The 20016-nt window shown below is 45.3% G+C and overlaps 1 protein-coding gene across 1 annotated transcript in view; it reads right to left on the bottom strand.

Moving 5' to 3' along the window:
* The window catches only part of CORO2B (coronin 2B), a 130800-nt gene that overhangs the window by 50619 nt on the left and 60165 nt on the right, over nucleotides 1–20016 (bottom strand). The gene's annotated exons all lie outside the window — the stretch shown is intronic.

Raw genomic sequence — 20016 nt, 5'->3', positions numbered from 1 at the left:
TGATGCAGTCGCCTACTGTTGGACCTCTATGGGATTTTTAATTTACAATATTTTTAAAAGGCTACAGTCAGCATAGCTGAATCTTTGCACACATCTGTGAATGTTTTAAAGAAGAAATTCCTGTTAATAAAAATCTTGGGTTAATAAATCTGCACTTTAAAATATGCTTTCATTATAAAATTGTAAATGCCCTTCAAAAGGTTGTACTAATTTGTACTTCTGTCAGTAACTCAGAAGCATGACCATTTCTCTATACCCTCGATAGCACAGGATATTATAATATCTCTAAATTGCTTATTATTAGGTGAAAAATAAGATTTCATTGTTTTCATTTGCAAGTCTTACATGTCTAGTAAGGTTGGTTATGTCTTCATTGCTTATTGAACATTTGCATTTCCTTGCTTGGGAATTACCTCATTATACTAATATGAGGTACTTAATTATTTTTCTAATGGAATGTTTATCTATTTCTTGATTGATAAGAGCTCTTTGTATATTAGAGATATTAACTTTATATTAATTCTTCATCACATATATTGTTCCTTTTCACTTTTGATCCCACTACAAAAACTAATGATTCTAAATATTTCTTCTTTGCTTCTTGGTCCCTATTCAGTTCCATACCTAGTTGGTTATCTATAAAAAGCCTGAACTTACTGTTCAGACTGATTTCTGAAGCTCAGAGGCATAGAGTCATGGCAAGCTCAAAGGCAGCCTCATTCATTGCTCTCAGGTTAAGTGGGGCCACCCAGTGATACACCCAAAGTCAGGGGCAGTCACGGGAATGAGCCCTCTTGTTAGCACTCCTGGCCCTGGTTCACCCTGTATGTATGCAAAGGAGGGCAGTTTCCTTCAGAGATCACATCCCACACACTGGGCCAGAACAATCCACCATGCTCTTCACACCCACATCCACTTTGCCCTGGCCAGAGGAAAGCCCTATACAGCTCTCATTAGGGAGCCTGCCCATTTGCAGGTTGCAGAGTTGCCTGTAGAGATTTCAAACAAGATGCAAATAAACCATAGTCCAACTATGAGCCAGGGTCCCTGCTTCTCAAGCTCAAAGCCTATCTCAGGCTTTCTAAGGAATGCATTATTATGTGTATTTCTTTGCTTAGCTCAAGTGTGAAATCCTCCAATGGCTTCCCACTGCAGCAGGTGAAAATCCCAACTTCTTAGTGTGGTCTCCAGGATTCTGGGTAATCTAGCCCCTTCCTATATCTCTCCAACTGAATCTCCCGCTGGCTCTTGCTCACCCATGATGCCCCACTACATTGTTTTTTGTTTTCTTTTGTTTTTTGCCTTCATCCTTGGCATATGCTATTGCCTCTTGCTAAGACACCTCCCTGTGGTCTTCACATGACTGGCTTCTTCCCATCCAAGTTTTCAGAGAGGTCTTTTATGACCCTCTTACCTATTATATTCTTCCCAAGTCTCTATCACATTACTGAATTGTGTTTTTTTCACAGCTCTTACAGTCTGATATTATCTTAATGACTGGTTTGTTTTCTTGTTTATTGTTTGTCTCCTTGCCTGTACACCTTGTTTATATTGTTTGCATGATCCAGAAGGTTCTCTGATCTTCTGTAGCTCCCCTTGCTGCTCTCCCTTCCCTGCACCCACCCCCCAAGCTGTGCCTGCAAATTGCCAAGTCTGGGTACTCGAGGGGCAGATGGCCTGGGGCCATCTTGCTGACTGAGGCTTTCTGTGTGCCAGGTCCTGCTAACCTCTGGGCCAGCATCATCCCACTTTCTTTCTGCTCTACCACTTTCAAGCTGTGTGACTTTGGGTAAGTTACCTAACTTTCCTGGGTCTGTTTCCTCATTTGTAAAATGGGGCAACCCCTATTTCATAGGGTTGCTGCGAGCATTCAATAAGACAATGAATAGTCTCTGGCTCATTTACATGCTCAACAGGTGTGATTTATTCTTGTTCTCATAACAACCCTGCCAGGTAGGATTTATAACCTCCCATTTATAAACAAGAAAGCCAAAGATTTAGGTTCTAATAGCTCAGCTAGGGAGTAGCTGAATCAGGACTCTAAGCCCTAAAGCCATGACTTCATGGCCACACATTCTAATTCTCTTTTCTAGTGGGGGCAAACTGGCATGAAGTCTCTCCCCTTTCCAGCAACTCCCTCCCCACATATACAGAACTAGTTTTTGCTGCATTCATGCAGCGTGAGGCAAGGCCCACGTTACCTGAATCTTCAGTGCACTCTCCTATCTCACAGATGGGGCAAACTGAGGCTCAGAATCCCAGTGCAAACCTGGTTCACTGGACATTCTCCCAGACACCCAAGCAGGTGGCTTCTCCAAGTAGAAAATGGCCGCGGGCTGCTGGGCTGGGAGCTGCCAGAGCCTCTGCCTTGTCCATAGAGCCTCTCCCATCACGCCCCACACTCAGGGTCAAAGTTCTGTAGTCTGGAAGACTTGGGGCTTTGGCCAACACTTGTCACCACCCTGAGCCTCAAAAGGTTATCCCACCCAAAGAGGTCCTGGTCCAGGATCCTGATGGAACCCTGGATGTTGGGAATAGGATAAGTGAGCATCATTCCCAGCCTCAAGAAGCCCAAGGGGCAATAGCAGGAACAGGTGTGAAAACAGACAAAGCCCCCCTGCTCATGGGTAGAAGCAGGACCTGGTGGCAGACCAGAGGAAGAAGCATAGTGGTTCCAGGGGGCTTCTCTGAGCTGGTGGCTTGGCACTCTGCAGGAAGGATAGGCAGGCATTGTCTATGTGAATGATGAGGGAGCAGGGCATGGAGGGGGAGGACCAGGACAGGCTCGGGATTGGGGTGGAGGGCAGTGTGAGTCCCAAAGGAGGGGTGGGAGATTCACTGGAGCCAGGATAGGGATGGACTTAATCCAGAAAGGGAGGAGAGGCCTTGGGAGCTTTCAGAGTAGGAGAGGGCCCCATGAGAGGAGAGGTTGGGGAGAGAAGTGGCTGGGAGAGGAACCTCAATGCTCATTTGCCAAGGACCTTCCTACTACAGGTGCAGCCTGGCACTTTCATTGCGATTGTGGATCCTCTCAGCACCCCAAGGAGCTGAGAGCCACAACCCACCCAAGGTCATGCAGCTAGTTTCTGGCAGTGCCAAGATTTGAACCCAAATTTACCTCACTCTAAAATTGTGTACTTTCTTTTATATCTGTTTTTTAACTCAAGGTGGTGATTACAATAGTACAAATAAAAAACAACAATGCAGAGGCCCCTGTCTAGCACAAGGTTGAGGGAGACACAAAGTTGCCTGGGCCCCTTCCTTACCCACCTCCCAGGCCCCGGCCCCCACACCACACTTTGCTAGCCACTCCAGCTGTCCAGGAAGAGCCGATTCAGGGGAGGAGGGAAGCACCTTCTCAGTCCACTTCCTTTTCTTTGTCTGGGGCTATGCCAGAAGGGGTCAGCTGGACAGGATCAGGAGTCAGAGAAAGGAAGAAAGGAAACTCCCACCAGTTGCCAGAAGAGACTCTCTCCTGGAAATACAATCTCCCTCTTTGGGTCCCGTAGAAATCTGGAACTGTGGGGGTGGGGGAGGCTGTAATCCTCTGCCTCCTTTCACCTGAGCATCACCCCACCCAGGTCCTAAAATCTCAGCTCCCCTCTACTTCTGACACCCATGTGACGCTGTGGGCAGGGCACTAAGGCGCCCCCATGGGCCTCACTTCCTGTATTCCTACATCGGAGCACCATCTGATGGCTTAGCGTGTTGTTGTCAGCTACTGTGCCAGTTACACAGAATGTCCCCAAGGATTTCTCCTCCTGAGCCACTTCCCCTCCCAAACAAATGGGGCACCAGCAGTAAGTCTGGTGAGCTGTTAGGGTAGAATCTAGGTGGTGTTCACTGCAAAACTATTGAAACTCTGAGGTACATTCGAAAAATTTTATAATAAAATGCTGGGGAGAAAGCTATCTTTCCCAACCCAACATATTTAATGAGTCAACATCTGATGTACTGCCATCAAAGTCAGGAATCAGACCCCACTAGTATTTAACACTTTCCTGGAGGAACTATCCAATGCAATTAGAAAAGAAAAAAGTACTAGAGGTATAAAAACTATAAAGAGGTAACATTATTATTACTTGCAAATAATAAGAGAGTATCCCTAGAAAAACTAAGAGAAAACACTGAAAAAGCTATTATATATACCATAATTAGTGAATTTAGTAACATGGTGGCATAAAATATTAGCATGCAGAAACCAATGGCTTTCAAATATACAATCACCAAATAGAAGATATGGTGGAAAACAGGCCCTATATACAATACCAACAAAAAATGGTAACTATTTGCAACAAGAAATGTATCAGACCTATGTGCAAGAAAAATTCAACACACCACAACAGGGTACAAAGGACTAGAACAAGTAATCAATGTTCACAGATAGTTCAGCTCAACATCATAAGGTTGTCTACTCCCTTTAATTTATTCTATGAATTCAACATAATTCCAATAAAATAAGAGGTTTTGTGTATCTATATAAGCAGATTCTAGAATTAAATATTAAAATAAACAAAAGGCAGTTAACCTCTGAGAAAAGGTGATGAGTGATGAGCAATCTTACGGATATTTTTTGGTTTTGCTTTTTTCTTTTTTATAGCCTTATTAATATTAAAGCATATTCTAAAGCCTCAATAACACAGCACTGTGATACCGATATGTTAATAGAAATTTTAAATGGACAGCCCATAAATAAACAAACCCAAATACATACAGAAGTGTAGAATATAATAGCAAAGACTCTACCTCAAATCAGTGGAGGGAAAATGGATTCCTAAGTGGTATTAAGACAACTGGATTGAAAAAAATTAAGTTGAACCTATACCACATGCTTCTTACATCAAGATAAATTGCAAAGGTATCAAAGATTTAAATATAAAAACAAAATTATAAAACTACTGGAAGGCCTGTCCAAAAACTACTTTATAACCATGGAGAAGGGAAGACTTTTCTACCATGGCCCCAGATTCAGGAGCCATGAGAGAAAAGACTGGTAAATTAAAATGCTTGAAATTTAAAAGGAGAAAACCACATTGCAAACAAACAAACAAACAACCCCCCTCCAAAATTAATGAATAAGCCTTTGAAAGGCATATTTGCAACTCACATCCCAAACAAAGAGCTAATTTCCCCTAATGTACAAAGACTTATTAAATCACTGAGGAAAGAACCAATGACCCCATAAAAACAAATAAAAGATATGAACAGGCAATTCACACAAAAAGGAAATGAAAATACATTTTAAACATATAAAGATATTTCAACCTCATTTTTAATATAAACGCTACTTGAACCTACTCTGAAAAACTTTCCCACACATCCTTTTAGCAAAAATTTAAAAAGTATGATAACACTCCTTTTTCAATAGGGTAAGGAAACAGGCACATTTACACTTTGCTGGTGAGAACGTAAACTGTTACAACCTCAATGGAAGACAACTTTGTCAACATCTGTCAAAATTTCAAAAGCACATACTATCCCCCTGCCTCTTTTGAAATTAATAAGGTATGACATCTCTAAAAAATACAGAGATCTTAGCTGTACAGCTCATAAAATTTTTATGCATGTGTACACTCATGTGACTGTCACCACAGGCAAGATACAGAACATTTCCATCACTCCAAAAGTGTCTTCATGCCAGCACAAAATGCAGCCATTATTCTGACTGACTTCAAACACCACAGGTCGATTTTGCCTGTTTTTGTACAATACTTCAGATAAGCGTAATCACACAGTAGGTACTATTTTGTGTCTGGCTTCTGCTCAACATGTTTTAAAGATCCATCATGCTGCTATGGGTAGCTACAGTTATTCCTTTTTACTGTTGTCTACTATCCCACTTTATGAATCTACCACAATGTTTGTTCTGCTGATGGATGTTTAGATTGTTTCTAGTTAGTGGCTATTATGAATAAAGCTGTTATAAACATTCTTAAACAAGTTTTTTTTTGTGGATACATGTACCCATTTTGGGGGGGTATAAACCTATGTGTGGAATTGCTTGGCCCTAGGGTAGACATCCGTTTAATTTTATTACATATCTCAGAACAGTTTTCCAAAGTGTCTGTAACATTCTATAGCCCATCAGCAAAGTATGAGAGTTCCAGTTGCTCATCATTCTCATCAACACTTGATATTGTCAGTCTTTCCAATTTTAGCCATTCTGGTGGGTGTATAGTAATAACTCATGGTTTTAATTTGCATTTTCCTAGTGAGTAATGATGGGCACAACACAGGGATAAACAAATCACACAGAAAAGAATTGCAAGTAGGTCTTAAACAAATAAAGAGATTTTCAGCTTCAGTCTTAATGAAAATGCTAACTGAAACTACTTTGATGAAGTGCCACCTCCTCACAGGCTTCTTGGCCATTTGGACATTCACTTTTATGCAATGCCCATTTAAATTTCGTCTTAAAATTTTTTCTGTCCATTTTAAAACTTAGTTATATATTATGGATACCAGTCCTTTTTCAGCTATATGCCTTGCAAATATTGCTCTCATATCTATGGTTTGCCTTTTCTCTTTCTTAATGGTATATTTTGATGAGAAAAAATTTGATTTTGATAAAGTCCAAGTTATCAGTTATTTTTATAATTATTATTTTCTGTATCCTGGTAAACAATCTTTGCCTACTTCAACGTCAGGAAGAAATTCCCCTCTGTGAGTGTGATTGTGTGTGTGTGTTATTTCCAGGGAGAAAGCATATACCTCTTGAACCATCAATGCAACGTCTAGGAATTTATTCTACAGATACATACAAGGCATGTCCTTAATGATTCTGTGCAGCACTGTTTGTGACAGTGAAACTATGGACACAGTCTAGATAGCCATCAGTAGACTCTATCTACGATTCAACGAAAGATGGTCCATCCAAACAGCAGAATACTGTGTAATGTATAAATGGATGAGGAGCCCTGGCTGGTGTGGCTCAGTTTGTTGGGCATGATCCTGCAAACCAAATGGTCACTGGTTCTATTCCCAGTCAGGGCACATGTCTGGGTTACGGGTTCAGTCCCCAGTCGGGGCGTGTACAAGAGGCAACTGATTGATGTTTCTCTCTCACATCAATGTTTCTCTCCCTCTCTTTCTCCTTCCCTTCCCTTCTCTCTAGAATCAATAAAAGAAAAAAAGTTTTTTAATATTTAAAAATGGATGAGGAAACATTCTATGTTTAATGTGGAAAGAGCTCCAAAATGTATAATTACACGGAAAAAGGCAAGATACAGAGAGAACAATGTAAGCAGTGTGCTATTTTTGTGTATAAAGGGATATATATATATATATAAATTTCGGGGAAGATACTTGAGAAACTGTTAACACTGTCTGCCTCCTGGTAGAGGAATTCAGTAGCTGGAAGCTAGGTTGACAGGCAGACTTTTAACTGTGTGTTTTTTGACTGCTTTGGAACTTTAAACCATCTGAAGGTTTTACTATCTGAAAATAAATACTATTTATAAATAGGTGTTACTCTAAATGGGTAAGACTTCCCATAGGTTGATATTGGTGAGTAAGGGCAGTTCAACAGGGGCAGGAGCTGGAGCTAAAGTGTGGACAAGGGAGAGAAGACTGCACACTTGTTGTGCCTGGCATCCATAGATCACAACATAGACCTTTGCCCAGGGTCTCACCATGGCCTCAATGTTGAATTCCAGGGGCTTTCATTATCCCAGGCAGTAAGCCCCTTGGGTGGCCTGTAGCACTGAGCCTAAAGGAAAGTGCCTACCATTGTCGTGGGGACACTTCACCTACCTTATGTCATTTAAACCTCATTCTGATCCCAAGGAGCAATCTTAGGAATGATGTCTATTGGAGAGAAGAGGAACGTGAATCTCCAAGAGGTTAAGTAACTTGACCAAAGTCACAGTGGCCTAACTGGTCCCAAGGTCCTCCCCTCTCCAGAACACTATTAAAACCAAGATGAGAAAAGGGAGGATGGAAAGAGTTAAGCACCCAAGAGTAAGCAACCAGGCAACCAGGCACTTCCATGGCTTTCTCTGGGGCAGCCCCTCCCCCTCTTGTCCAGGTTGCTGTCTGGCCTCAGGCTCCATCAGCACCCCCCTACCCACCCCCAGCCGGCCAGCCGACTGCAGGAAGGAGGCACAGATGGCAGGCGAGGGTGAGGCCCCCAGCCAGGCTCACCCAGCTGTCGAGTTGGAGAGTATGGTGCATCTCCTCCTCCTACTGCTTTGAACACTTGGGAGCCAGCCAGCCTGGCCCCAGCTGTTCCCTCTCCTCGGGCCAGGTCTCCTGCAGACCCATGCCTCTGAGGCCTCCGCCACCAGAGAGTGGAGGAGAAACACAAACTCCCAGCACATCAGAGCTGGACAGGACTTCAGAGGACACCGGGTCCAACACACCTCTTACAGATGGGGAAACTGAGCCCAGAAAGACCCAGGGACTTGCCCAAGATCACCAAGAACCAAGCAGAGAAGGCAGCCCTCCTCACTGCGAGGAAAGCTTGGGATTTGGGGGCACCCCACAGGGTGAGGGGTACCCAGGCTGGCTGCACTGCCCCCACCAGGCTTCAGCCAGGGCAGTTCTGTTTGTCCTCATTTTATACAATGATTGTCCTTCTGTGGTTATGTTCAGAGGTCTGTCTTTAACCATGGCCTAGCAGACCTGTGAGCTGGGATAACAGAAAAGCTGCGTTTATATTTTTACTGAACTCTAACTAAAATTTATATTCTTTTTGTTTTTAAATGTAGACAACAAACTCCAGTAGGATTAGCTGAACCTATAACTTTTCCATCAACAGACAACACAGATATTTTCAGACTCCATTACCCTGTTACCACTATCTCAAAAGTTGTTTACACTCATCATTGCTTTGAAAGTACAGTACTTATTAGACTCTGCTTGATCATGTTATTTAATATGTTAATATAAAACCACACATTCCTCTATATCACAATTCTGGTATGCAGTTTGATAACTATATTTCAATATAATTGATTTCCTTTCTTATTTATTTTCTTTATGTACTTAAAAACTTTACTCTGGGAAGAAGTCCATGGACTTTTTTAGATAGCTGAAGTTAAAAACCTTTTTTTTTTTTTTCTTTTTGGACAAAATGTTCCAACTAAAGTTTGAAAACTTTTATACTATATATGTAACCTCATAAGACTGATAGGATTGAGGCTGAACTCCCTTCACATAAAAAAGTAACAGGGATGGGGAGTGAGGGGAGTAGTGGGGGCACTGGGGCCCTAGATGAGGAGCCCCTGTGCATACCCTGTGCCAGGCACCCGCCCAGGCTTTAATACCTCATTGAAGCCTCAAAACAGTCCTGGGGTTGGGACTAGCATTTCTCCCCTCTTGCAGCTCAGGAAACTGAGGCACAAACGGGTAACTTGCCCAAAGCACATGGCTAATAAATGATGGAGCTGGGATTTGAACCTAGGCTGACTGACACCAGAGCCTTTGTGCCTTATCACTGGGCATCCTGCCTCCCTGTCTGGGCAGATGGAAGTCTCTTATGGAAAGTCCCTAAGATGTTGATGTTGCATGAGTGCTCTTCTTGGTGGGGGTGGGGAGGGGGGAATAGGATTCTGAAGGGGTCGCTGCCCCAGCTGATGTCTGACACATGGGGCATGAACTAGCTGTGCAGACTTGACCAGGCCCCTTGCCCCCTCTCAGCTTCAGTGTCTCCATCTATAAAAGGCAGCTTTCCTCTCTGTTTTCCTCCTCTGGTGTCCGCCTGAGGGAACAACCCACTTAAAGATTTAGGTATAGGTTTTTTAGCAACAAATCAAGGCCTTGGCTGAGTGGAATGGAAAGGGAGGAGGATAGGCTAGCACCATGCCTTGCTGATGCCACAGAGCCCTCTCTTGTTTTTAGGTTGTGAGTGCTGTGATCTACACCCTCACCTCCATTAAGGTGACCTGGCCCTTTAAGAGCCTTGGGATTGGGGTGAGGTCAGGGACAGGAGGAAGGCCATCCTGAAAAGGAAACTGCCCTTCAGACTAAATCAGGCCTGGAGTTTCTCAGCAAGGCAAACACATACTCATTGTTCTGGAAGCTACCATGAGAAGGGTCCATTAGCAGGGGTCTTGGCCAAGGTCTCAGGGCCTCAGTGGCCCCTGGGACAGGGGATGATGTTTCAAGTCAGTCACCTTAGTTCCACTCACAGCGCCCCCGTGTACCCTATATCATTTTTGCCCCCTGAAGTTTTGGGAGTCCATGGACACAGGAGGAGGGAGGGAGCTTCTGAAGCTGGAATTCCAGTATGAACAATACATTCCTTTGGGTCTCCTTAACTCTCATCCCAACCTTAACCAAATGCAAAGCCCTTTTAAATGGAAGCCACTATCATCACCAACACCTTAGTAGGTCTGGTTTTTGGACTCTGAGAAGTGGCCGAATGCCAGAATTCCTGGGGAAGGGCGCTGAGGGTGTCCAGGCATACTGTGCGAACTCGGGTGAACCCTTGTCTTCAGAGCCAGGACTTCTCATGGGTACCACATGGGAATGTGGGATTGCTGGAGTGTCCCGACATGACGACTGTGTCTGTGTAAGACTGGACTGGGGCCCTGGGGAGGGGCTTTGGACTGTGGGCATTGTGCAGCTTTGGCCCGCTCAGCACAGAGTCTCAAAATCGTGCCCACCCAACAGGCCTGTGCCTCTGATGGGAGCCAGGTGGATTCCAGAAAGCCCCTGCTCCCCATTCCCAGCACCCTCTTCCCTCCACTAACCGGCAGCTTGTTCTAGGGTTGCCATAAAGGAAAAAACAGCAGTGTCGTTTATATGGAGCACTTGCTGCGTACCAAGAACTGTGGTAAATCTCTGCATGCCTTATCTCACTTAACCCTGGCTGCCAGCAGACTCTGGCTAAGCAGGCACACTGACTTCAGAGGTGCACGATCCAGCACCAAAGCAAGCCTAGCCCCTCTTCCCTCCCCTTCCCAACTTGCCTTCTTCCAGGCGCTCAGCCTGGCACAGTCCCACCAGTCATGCTCCCCTGGGGACACTGACCACCATCCCCACTTGCTTTTGAGCACAAATGGCTGGGCTGTGGGTGCCTTCCTCTCTAGGCAGGGCAGGGCTCAGGGCAGCCCACATGTTATTTCTGGGCCTGGGTGGATCAGAAAGGGGAGGGGATGGGGAAAGCCATTGGCGATATATAGTTCCTACTAACTGAGCATACACTATGTGCCAGGCACCCTGAAAAACAAGTACCACTGTTATTTCAGAAATACAAAGTGAGGCACTGAGAGGTTCCATGCACAGGGGTTCAGGGGTAAGGGATAGAACTACAGTCTCTGAAAGTGTGGGAGCCCCTAGGCCTTAGAAGAAAATGGGGAGCAGATAAAGCTAACTTCCAAATTGGTTTGGGTCCAGTTAGGCCCCTGGGCAGAGTTAGGGCTCACAGCCCAACTCACAGGGTCCTAGTGAGCCAACCCTGTTATATCCAGCCTCCCCCGCTCTGCTAGGAATCAGAGGAATGAAGCTAAGGAAGCAGCTAGTGGAGGCCCCTGCCTGAGGCAGAGGGATGGATTCTTTGACCTCCCAGCATACCCACCAGCCAGGCTGCAGCCCTGGTCCCCTCCCTGGGCCTCAAATCCAAAGCATGCCCCACCCCATAACCATGAAATAAAGTAAGGAAGCCCTATTTCCACTTCTGCCGGAGGGCTTGCCTTCACTTTTCTCAAAAATAAGCAGTCATTCTTCCAAAAAAGGGAAAAACACAGAGCAAGGCTGTCAGTCTCGAGCCTCAGACGAATGGAATCAAGTTGCGACTTCTCTCCTTCAGCGCCTTCTCCCCCTTTCCCGAAGTCACTTACTGTACACTGGGCTGTCACAGCCTTTGAGATGCAAATCACAGCAAGCAGAAGGCAGCTTGAAGAACAAAGGCCCATTGAGGAAAGATCTGAAAAATGGATTTGGAAAAGGCTCTCGAATGTCCCCAGGAGAGGGGGACACATATCCGAGGAGGGAAGCAGTGATGAAGATTTGGGGCTATTTTATGGGACAGTGAAGCCTGAGGAGCTCCGTGCTGACTGTGGGGAGTGACAGGGAGGCAGAGAAATCTGGAATGGGAGCAGAGGCTTCCGATGAGCAAAAAAGTCTGATTTTATTAGTTTTCAGCACTGAGCTGGACACTTTTCCCCCCTTCTTTTAATATCAGGCCTCCAACATACTGAGTCATGGAGCTTACTGGTTCACCAGCTACTGGGTTCCAGTCCAGAGTGAGAGCAGCTGCGGGGGGCAATACTGTTCTAAGGGCTGGAAGGGGAGGATGTAGCCCCGCTGCAGTCTGGGAAGCCCCTGGGGCCTGGAAGGGAGGGGATCCCAGGGCCCATGAATGGAAAACCCCAGCTGGGGAGATGTGCCCCCTGGACCTGGCCTCAGGTCAGCACAAGGCCTCCTTGCTGAATACTGACTGCCTGCGTGCAGGCCTTGGACAAATCAGACGGGTTCCCTACCTCTGGGGCTCTTAGTCCAATCAATGTGGCTAACTGGACTACAAACTCCATGCCCACAGGGACTTGGTCTTGTTTACCGCTGCATCTTGGGTCCTGGAACTATGACCAGAACATAGTAGGTTCTCAGTAAACATTGCTGGATGGATGGGTGGGTGGACAGGTGGGTGGGTGGAGAGACTAACCACGTAAGAAAATAAGGAAGCATGTAGAAAGTACTCCAACAATGACAGCACAACATGCCTCAGGATAGGTATTGGGATGGGGAAAGCTTCATGAAGCTCACCCTGTATGAGTTGGGCCTTGAGGGATGATAGCCGTTCTTGAATTCTGCACAGTAACTACCAGCACATGGGTGAGGACATATTTGACTAAAATGGTGTTAGAAGGGAACAGAGTGTGAAAACTAAATTGAACTCTAGAGATCATATGGTCCAAACCCATCATTTTGCAAAAGGGAAAAGTAGAGCACAGGAAGGTTAAGTGACTCACCTAAGGTCACACAGCAACTACATGGCAAGGCAGATATTCAAGTAAGATCTGTCTGCTTCTAGAGCTTGATTTCTTAGCCACTGTCCTGTGCTACTTTCCTGCTCCAGGGCTCTGCTCTCCCCGTAGAGATCCCTATGGAATTTTGCTACCATCCCTGCCCCAGCCACCTCTACCACACACCCCTGCAGGGCCGTGAAGACTGGGAGCAACTGTCCAGCCCTTGTTGGGCCTTTCACACATGAACACAAGACACAGGAGAGTAAGCAAGAGGAGGCCATGTGGATTGGGTGCGGGAAGAGAATGTAGCACCCCCAGCCCTGAGACTGAGAAGGACATGTTCTGCCACCAGGTTGAAACTGAGCAGGTGTGGGTTTGGGGGAGGCCACAGGGCTTATACAAGGGGGTAGGAGTGGCCCTCACCTGAAGACCAAGCCCAGCACCTCAATCCCAGGATTGGATTATTTTTATTATACACAGTTAAAGCTGAACATAAACTAACCAGGAACTCCAGTTTCTAGAGAATGCATTAATGCCCCACCACTTTGAACTGCTGGCAGGAGCAGGTAAGTTGGACATGTTCAGTAGCTCTCTCCACACATTGTGGAGTTTCTGCCTTGAGCAAAACATGGGCAGGACCCTCTCATGGAATTTCTACCTGCCTGGCCTGCCAGTGGGATGCCCCCAGGCCTCTAAGACCAGGCCTGATGTTACTTGGGTCCTCAGTGCCTGGCATGGGCTGAGTGCTCAGTCCATGTCCCAGGACTAAAGGAATGATGCTCTCCTGTCTGGTTCCCTACCCCAGGACACCTCTCTCCACCTCTCCTTGCCAACTGAAATTGCTGCTTCAGTCCTTCAGAGAGGAAGCTTCCCCATAGAGTCTAGGAAATGCCTACTCTGCTGGCTTCCAGAAGAGAGGGACGCGTGGTGGCGGCACATCAGATGAGCTCATATAGTCCTGGTTGAATTAATGTTCAAGAAAATCCTGGGAGACATGCAAATGACCTTGTATTAACACAAGGCACATCTATAGGCATGCATCCCTAACTTTGTGAGGTGGGCAGGCATGAGGCTGGGAGAGCCCTGGGTTGAAATTCTGCCATTTATGTGTTGAGCATTCTTGAAGGACTTGCTTGACTTCTCCAAAGCTCTTTTTCTTCATCTGTAAAATGGGGAGAATAACTGTGCTTTCACCATAGGACTTGAGGTGAGATTCAGGGAGGGCAGGTGTGTTAAACCCCCAAAAGCTCCCCAGGTGATTCCAGAGTGCAGCCAGGGCTGAGAACCCCTGGGGAGAACCTAGACTCCTGATGTCCAAGCCAGACTGCTTTATTTTCTACCAGCTGCCAGCTGGGGTACTAGGTAGCTGGCTAAAGCTTAGGCATGCAGGACGGTGCTTCCAGCTTTGGCCTTCTCAGGCCTGGATTGGGCAGCCCTGGTGGAGTTTGGCAGGAAAGGGGTGGTGCACCTGGGGAGGCCCAAGTGGTTAATCAGGCCTGGGCACAGTGCCTGGTTCCTGGAATATTCATAAGGCCCCTCCAGCTGTGCCAGGCAATCAGGGTGCTGATTGCTCCCCCATCTGCAGCTTAACATTCCACTCCAGAGAGGAGAGAGCTGGCAGCTGAATGTTAACTAGGGGAAAAACAGGCTCTGGCCTTCACAACAGCCTGAACAAGAGCCCTGGGGAGGACAAATCCACTCCTTCCAGATCTGCCAGCCAGCCAGAACTTATCTGTTCACCAGTGTCATGGGCCGTGGAAGAGTCGTGGATTCAGAAATAAGAGAGCTGATTTCAGGTCCAGTTCCTGCGCTGACCAACCATATGCCCGTCTCTGCAACCTCAGTTTCCTCAACTGTAAAATGGGGATGGTTCTACCTACCACCTGAGAAAGTTGATCCATACAGTTTATTGGACTAGAGTGCTGTACAAAGACAAGGCATCATCATTATTTGGAGTTGCTGTGGACATGGGTCCCTCCCCTGCAGAAAAATTTTTACACACAAACACTGAAATCTCGGGCCAACTGGCTTTGAGGGAGACAGAACAAAGGGAGAGATGCTTCCCAGAAGAATGGGAGCCTTGCTCTGAATGTTACAGAAACAGGGGTGTTCCAAAAAACCCCAGAGTTTGCGGCTGGGGGATGGGGAGAAGGAAGCAGCTTTTGGAATGCCTCCACATGCCTGAGGCTGGTGGCCAGTGTCTTTTTTATGCAAAATGGCTTTAATGCATCCAAAGCCTCAGGTAGATGGGAGGAGTCTTGAACCGTGGGACGGTATGGAGGAGGCACACAGAGCCTGCGTGAAGTTCTGTGAATGGTCAGAACTGGTTACCGCACCCACTGCATCAGAGGACGTAGTCAGGGATTTAAAAATAAGCGGCAGAGATTTTTAGCCAGGCTGACTGTGTGGATTTGACTGAGGCTGAGACTGACTGTGTGGATTTGACTGAGGCTGAGGCTGACTGTGCGGATTACAAAAGGACTAACTATACAGTTTACAAGGAGGCTGAGAATCCATGAGGTTCTGGATTAAAAGCTGGTGGACCCCATAACACAGACGAGGTCTCCCCAATCAGGATTGAATGATTGGCAGCTACTGGTAAAGCTGAACTGTGTTTGGAAAGTAGGGAAAGGGTTTCTCTAACTTTTCTAAAACTAGCCTGGTTTGGTAGGGGGGAGGCAAGGATATGTGTTTGTGGGTGTTTTAAAGAGCATAATACTTAACAACAGAAATCCGCAAATAACTAAATCTATATAACTGTTAAATAAACAATTCTTTTTCTTTTCACTAAACTCTGGTATTGAGAGTTATAATTTTGGCGGCGGGCAATCGGGCCCCTAACTAAAGAGCCCGTGGGTTTGTTTTTAACTGGAGCAGCCCAGGGGTTCTGTAACATGAAGGCTCAGGAATTTGGGGGTCCTGGGCTCATCCTGGTCTCAGGCGGCCCAAGCCTCTCAGGGGAGCGAGAAAAAATGAGGACACCAGCAGTAGATAGAAAACAATTTGGAAAAGATGGACAACAACAGACAGTGTTCTGTGGCCTTTTGGTTGCTCAAGACAACAGTCTGGAGCCATTTGTAGGACAATGTAGAGGAGGGACAAAAGCATGCCACACGAGTTCACAGTTCATAATTAATGCTCAAAGCCATGATTAGGGTTCACCAAGAAACAGTCCTAATCTTTTCTGTTTGTACTGAATAACACAGAAAACTGTTTTTTAGAGAGGCTTCTATCAAACTGAGGAAAAAACCTAGAGTGAAAATAATATAACCTTCTTCCCAGAAAACCAACCAGCATGGATCAGTTCATCTCTGCTGAGATAATGAGGGGCTTTTGTATTTGGCATTATTGTTATTGTTTATTAGACTTGCCTCCCCACCCCCGCCAGCCAGGCCCTTGCCTGCAGACCCAGCTCTGGCCACAGGGGGCAGGAGACTGACAGCCTTGGCCGAGGCAGCAGGGGAAAAGGGAAGTTGGCCCTGATTCCCAAGCAGCTCCTCTCGGGGGCGGAATCTGCTCCACAGAATCCAGGATCCTAGTTCAAACTAATACATGAACTCAGACCTAGGAGTTGCCTCATCCTTCCAGCGATCCCCCTCACTCCCCACCCCAGGCCCTCACTATGGATTAAGTTTGCATTTTCTCCAGCAAGCTCATAAGTCATGTGTTACTTGGGAGAAAACATTTGCAACGTACATAAAGGAGTGCTAACCAGAGCCAGCTTCGGGTTGTGAGGCCTTGGAAACCTCAGGGGCTTCCTCTTCACATCAGCAAACTGCTTTTATTAGATGTTTTCCCCCGAAAGTACAAAACATTAAATGTTCATCTAAAAAATTTTTTAGAAAATATTACGAAGGAAAATGAAGACAATGAAAGAGCACCCATGACCCCATACTTGAAGAAATCCCTTTTAATATTAGGTATATATTCTCTCAGTCTTTTTCCAGACAGGTAGATGGATAGATACATAGATATTTTTAAATGGGATATTTTAAACATTATACTTTATATTTTCATTTAACAGTATGCCATAAACAGTTTTCTGTAATTAAATATACTCCTGCCCCAGTGGGTCCCAAAGCATGGTCTGGAACCTCTGGGGATCCCCAGGACTTTTTCAGGGAGTCTGTTGGGATAAAACTATTTTCATAATAATATGAAGCCATTATTTGCTTTTTGCTCTATTCTCTCAGGAGCGCACAGTGGTGTTTTCCAGAGGCAGCATGATGTGTGATGGCACAACAGGCTGAACACAGAAGCAGATGTGCAAATCCTGCTCAACTATTAAACACACTAAGTTATAGAGATTTGCCAACATGTTAAACAATTCCATTCTTCTAATTCATTATTTTTGTTTTGTTTTGGGAACTATAGTTGTTTGTTTTTTTATAAAAATATGTTTTTTGGAGAACATGCCATTGCTTTTTTATTGTTATTTTAAGTAAATTAACCTACATATTTTTGAAATTCCTTTGTTTTTACTTTAAATATGCTAAATATTGATAGATATAGCTCATATAAGCAAAAGCTCTTTGGGGTCTGCGGTAACTTTTAAGAGTCAGGTGATTCTGGGGTTGAACACCTGAGAACAGCTGCCCCACCGCACCAGTTTTGACGGCTGCATGGTGTCCCCTTGTGTGGCTGTCCCCTAATTTGCTCACCCATGTCTTTACCAATGAACCTGCAGGTTGTTTCCAACTTTCACTATTATAAAAGTGCCACACAAATCACCAAGTACTTACGTAAAGTGAAAATTTCATGAAATGAGAGAAAACAACCCGATTGGCAGTGAGTCGTCACCACTCCCAGTCCATTATCAATCAGATTAAACAAAATGTATCAGAGAATATGAACAAATAAAGTTGAAAAGCTAAGTGTACATTGATTAGACAATATATATGTATGTGCACAGATACCTTATATATTTCAATACAGAGGAAAATACTCTGCAAGGAGTCCTTTCTTTTCTGCTGTCCGCGAAGTGTTCACAAGATGTGATCATATTTGAGCCCAGTGCTATTGACGGTGTGGAACTCTGGCACCGATAGGGAAATCGAGAGGAAGAGTTTAGAAACTTTTATGCAATTTGAGAAGTTTTATTTTTGTTGGAAATAAAAAGATGATGTTTGTGGGGAAAAAAATGAAGTACTAAAAAATGCTGCAAACATTACTGGAGACTATGTCTGTAGGATGGATTCCTAGAAGTGGAATTGCTGGGCCAGCGACATGCACCTTTGAATGTTAACACACATTGCCAAGTTGCCTCTGTTTGCATCTCACCAAGTAACACACCGAGCGTGTATTTGAGTACCTGCTCTCTCACGGCTTTGACAATACCAATGATTATTGCTCTTTTAAATCTTTTTCTAGTTAGTGGGTTAAAAGATATATCTTGTCTTCTGAGAATTGCTTACTCATATCCTCAGCCCATTTTCTATTAGGTTCTTTTTCTTATTGATTTCCCTGGAACCCTTATATATTCTGGACACGAATCTTTTGTCTGTTATATATTTTAACTATCAAACTCAATTAGGTGGTTTGCCTTTAATTTCGCTTACATGTCTTATTGTAGTACAGAAAGTTGACCTTTTTGAAAAAATTACTCTAACCTATTAATCATTTCCTTTCTGGCTTGGGAATTCTTGTCTTGCTATACAATGCCTTTCCTTATTGCATGATTTAAAAAATGGTCTCCATTTTCCTCCAATACACTTGCAGCTTTCCTACTCATTTTCTTTTAATGTTTAATCCATCTGGAAATAACTTCTGTTATGACGTGAGGCACTGACTATTGACCTTTGCAAGCCATCAAGTGGAGTATGGCAGCGGGCTGGCAATGGGCTTGAGCCCCAGTAGGAATGTTGCCAGGGACCTGCAGGCTGGAGCTGAGCTAGTCCCCCAGGGAGACAGATATCTGAGCACATCTGGTTCGAGAGGGAAGGCAAGCTACATTTCAGAATCCTTTCGAATGTGTTAGAGCCACTGAGGGCATCTGCAAAGTTGAGGAGCAGAGCTGATGAGTCTCCCAAGAAAGGAGCAAAACATCTTAAAACATCATGTAGTTCACAAGAAGTTTTTGTGTCCGTTATTCTACTCAATGCCAACATCTCAGATGTAGGTGGAGGAGGATTTAGAATCCCCATTGTACCATTACAGAAAAATAAAGTGCACAGAGATTAAGTGATATGTCCAAGGTCATATAGCCAGCAAGTGGCAGAGCCCAAGTGGAACCCAGACCTCCTGCTGCCAAGTTCGTTGCTCCTCCGACCTATCTGTGTCTCGGGCTCTGTCCTCAGTGTCACCGCATCTGCCCCCTTTGGTGGAAGGGAGGATCTGGCCCAAGTCCTTCCCAAATCTGTGCTCCCCCACTGTGGGTAGGAGAGACTGGAAAAAGCCAGCCTCCACCACCAGCTGACGGTGGATTTCAAGAACCAAGCCTTCCTCCTCATGTACCTACTCCTCCCCTGAGCAGTTTGGCGGAGGGTGGGAGTGGAGATGAGTCAGGCTGGGAAGGAGAGTTCAGCCATAAACAAGCAGGACTGACAGAGAGCACTTTTCCTGGGGTGCGTGACATCCCACAGGCCTCTCGGGACTCTGCCTGAATGGCAGAGGTTCAAAATTTCATGATCTAGGCTTTGCAGATTTAATTTGCTATATTCATGAAGGAAGGCACAGAGTGGGGAAAACCTTTAGGTAGAAGGTGGGGGATGAGGGAGAAGGTAAATGATTACCAGTCTCTCAGTGGAGCGCTGGCAATGGTTTTCTTTTCTTTTCTTTTTCTTTTTTAAAGGTGTGCCGTTTTTGCAGATGCCCAATGTGCCTATGGCTGGGTCTTCCTCCCTTTCAGCTCCAAATCAAAAGAACATCCAGGACACAGAATAGTAGAGCTGGACCTGGTCTTGGAGGTCAGATGTTCCCATGCCTCAGGTTAATGAGAACCCCGGGTGCCCTGAGGAAAGTGGCTTGTCCATGTGCACACCTTTGGGGAAGTTCTGGGAACAGAACTCAGGTCTCCTGGATCCCAGCCTGCACTTGTTCTGGTGAATCTCAGGAAATCTTTGGGAAGGTTCAGACACTGGAAACATGATGAGGAAGTGAAAGGTAT

Source organism: Furipterus horrens, unplaced genomic scaffold (assembly GCF_987537825.1).
Source record: "Furipterus horrens unplaced genomic scaffold, mFurHor1.1.pri manual_scaffold_3, whole genome shotgun sequence".
In the NCBI taxonomy this organism is placed as follows: domain Eukaryota; kingdom Metazoa; phylum Chordata; class Mammalia; order Chiroptera; family Furipteridae; genus Furipterus; species Furipterus horrens.
This window is presented reverse-complemented; position numbering and strand designations above follow the sequence as displayed.